Consider the following 3,519-nt stretch of genomic DNA (forward strand, 5'->3'; position numbering starts at 1 on the left):
GCCCGTGTCTGTCTCGTGTGTGTAGCACATACCTCATTTCTGTACAGCTCCTAACCCTGTGGCTGCTTGTTATAGCTGCTCTCTGCTGGAATTCTTTTAGACTAAAGAGAAGGTCGGCCTTCTTGAAATCTCACACCAGCATTCTGTCCAAGGAGATCGTGGTCGGTTACTTACTTTTGGTGTGTTTTTCTTCAAATGAATACATTCTCCAGTTTCCACATCCTCCCGTTTCTACACCCCCTCATTTCCATATCCTTCTGTTTCTTGTCACATTGTGTGGCTGATTGTCTTGTTTCATTTGTTCTGTAGAACGATGGTTTGTAGTCTTAACACGGACCTCTGCTAAAGAGTGAGTAGAAACCATTCTTCATGCAGTTGGGGATGGCCACTGATGGCCTGAGGTATGTGCTGTGACCACAGCGGTTTAGCTATTAGCATGGTCTATGCTCAGCCACCGTTTATCTTACTGGTTAACTGTCTTATAAAATAAGATTTTAGCAAGGTTTCGGGAAGACAATGTCTTGTATCCTTAGAGTGGGGTTGTAAGCACTTCCTAGAATGGAGGATTCTTTCTTGTGTTAAAAAATGAAGAGGTCATGATTGTATGAACAGCTTGATCTGTTTGAACACTTGCCTTGTGAGTGGGAACTAACACACACAGACCCCATCAACAGCTTGATCTGTTTGCAAGACTTGTGAATTGGCGCTAATACACACAGACCCTGTGAACTGTTGTGGGTTGGTTCTAATGCTACTTATGTTAGTTGGGCTCAAAAACTTACTGGTAACCCACACGTCAAGTGGTGTAAGATACTGAGGGTTCCTGCTGCCAGCTGGTTCTGATTGGCAAATAAAGTTACTGGCAGACAGTGGTTGGGCCGGGAGACAGAGGTTTGCACACTTGCCTTGTGAATAGGAGCTAACATACACAGACCCCAGGCTACTTCATAGTCACTGGTCTAAGCCAGTTACTTTTGAGGGCAAAACTAGTCATACTTTGAGTTAATTGTCAGGTTTAACATGCCATAGCACGGGGTGTGTTTCTGTGTGAATCTACCTATAATTCTGGCTGTAGACCTGTCCCAACTTCTGGCTCGCTGCAGTCTGCTAATTAGGGCTTAGGGCTCATGGCCTAGGCCATCATAGCTGGAAGAAAGGCAGACAGTGATTGTTTCTGGATCTCTGCTCTTGGGTCCTTTGAATTCTTGGGTCCTGATGTCTAAGACGTTAGGTAGAGAACAAGGTGAAAAGCAAGCCTCATTCCTGCAAACTCAGAACCAGGAGCTTGGAGTGGAGCTGAGTTATGTCTGTCTGTCTGTCTGTCTGTCTGTTTTGCTGGCTACTGGTGCAAAAACTCAAGCTCTTGAACTTGCCTCTCAAGGTTTTTGGTTTTTCTAACTTACTATTTTTCTGACTTCCATAGGTGTTGAACTGCCTACCGTCCAGCTCCCCTCCACCTGGGTTCTTTTTATTTTTATCTTTCTGATTCTGCTCATCATCCTTACCTGGCATTGCTTGTTTGCTGGTTGGTAATATTCGGTAAAGTTCAGTCTGTTCGTTGTTAGCTCAGCAGTCATCAAATACTGGTCTAGAACGGTACTGTGTTGTGATCTGAGGTGACAAAGGTACACAAAACATGAACAATATCCCAGGCTGCATTGTTGAATGGGGATATGATCCTGTGAAATATTTCCTACAATTGGGGCATGTGTGTATATGTGTGTGTTGTTGGAAGCAATTCCCTCAAGCAGTTACAGAAGTTGATGTGTCAGAGCCAGCAAGATAGGAATGTAGGTTAGGATTTTTACTTTGGAGTCTAAGGCAGAATTTTTTCTATGGAACTTTAGTTTTTTTGTGTGATTAAATCTTTTAACTAGTTGGGAAGGCCTCCCTGTACTATTGAGAGGAATTTTTTAAAGTTAGTATAATTATTTTGTAAACAGATAAACAAAACATGACTGTGTTGACATGGAAGCAACCATCACAGGGACCACGAGGACACAGGGCAGTCACATAATGATGCTTGGAAGTTCCATCTGCACATATAAGTCTTCTTATGCTCTTTTGTGTAGAACCAGGGTTGAGGACCACCTTAGATATGTCTGAAAGAGGAAAGAAAACCAGGAAACATTTCCTAATGCCCTTAAGTAAACATTAAAGCAAGAAATTACCCTGGGATACTCACAGTTCTCAGGATAAAGAGCTGTTTTCTGTACCACGAAACTTCCAAGAATGATAAAGCCTGTCAGGTCAATCTGACCTGACTTAGCATCCTTGGTCAGCCACACCCCAAAGCAACAGAGCACCCCAGCACAACTCAGCCATTCCTAGTAATGCCAATTTTTAGTACAGTGCTTTTAAAAATGCTGTTTAAAAATTCTATTTCTATTTTATTATTTTATTTTTAGTGCTTCATAGAGCTTATGTTTGGAAACTTCCTGTATCCAAGGAAAAGGGTAAAGAAAAAACCCTTCCCAGGCCCTGCTCCTGGAATGATGAATCTGAGACTAATTATTTTTTATTAAATACCTAGGCCATAAGCTTTGGCTCATTCCCTCACTAGCTCATAACTTATTTAACCCATTGGAACTATTCTGTGTCTATCACTTGGTTAGTTACCTTTCCTTCAGTCCTGACCTGCTTCTTCCTTAGCGAAAGTCTTCCTTGATGTCTTTCTCAGTGTCTTGCTCGAATCTCTATTTTATCCTGAGTTCTGCTACCTGCTGGTTTACACCCCTACCCCCAAGTTCCCTTGAATCTCCCTTATATACTTTCACTTTTTCCCAGAATCCTCTCTTCTGGCCAGTTCTACCTCCTATTTTCTGTCTCAGCTCATTGGACATCAGCTTTTTATTGACAGGTAAGAGATTCTATAGAAAAGGCCTAGGGAGTGTTATATCATAGAAACCTGTGTTCACTGTTGTCTGTCATTGACTGGTAGGGCATCCATGATGGTTCATATGTGTCCCTGGCACTGATTCCCAAAACATTGTGTGATAAAAGTACTTATTGAATGTCTGCTGTAAAGGAAAGAATCTCCAGCTAAGATCTCAATATAAGCACTCAGAGATACCAGGAGAAACTCATTACTTCTCTGTAAGTGTGTGGCAGGACCTTAGACCATGCTTACAAAGTCTCCCCTGACATATATTCCAATAGCTTACAAGGGACAGGGTATGTTGTCATAATCTAGTTTCCAGGACCATCCTAGGGAAGTCTTCTACTCAAAGAGATTGTCTCTGGAACTAAGCACATTTTTCAGAAGCAGAATCTTTAGGTTTTATTTAAGACAGTTTATCTTCAGCAAATATAACATGGTGTTTAAGTGGTATCAATTTTTTCCCAATAAAACAAACCAGAACTCCTGGTCTACTGTTCTTAGCTGTGCATGAAAACTACCTACAAAGACTATAATGTTAGAAACTAGGGAGATGATGGAGAGACACAGCACCATCCACTGGGAATTTCTGAGTCCATCCTTGATTCACTGAGCTAAATTAGGTATGAAGAAGTCCAAAA

This window comes from Arvicanthis niloticus, chromosome 4 (assembly GCF_011762505.2).
Source record: "Arvicanthis niloticus isolate mArvNil1 chromosome 4, mArvNil1.pat.X, whole genome shotgun sequence".
NCBI lineage: Eukaryota > Metazoa > Chordata > Mammalia > Rodentia > Muridae > Arvicanthis > Arvicanthis niloticus.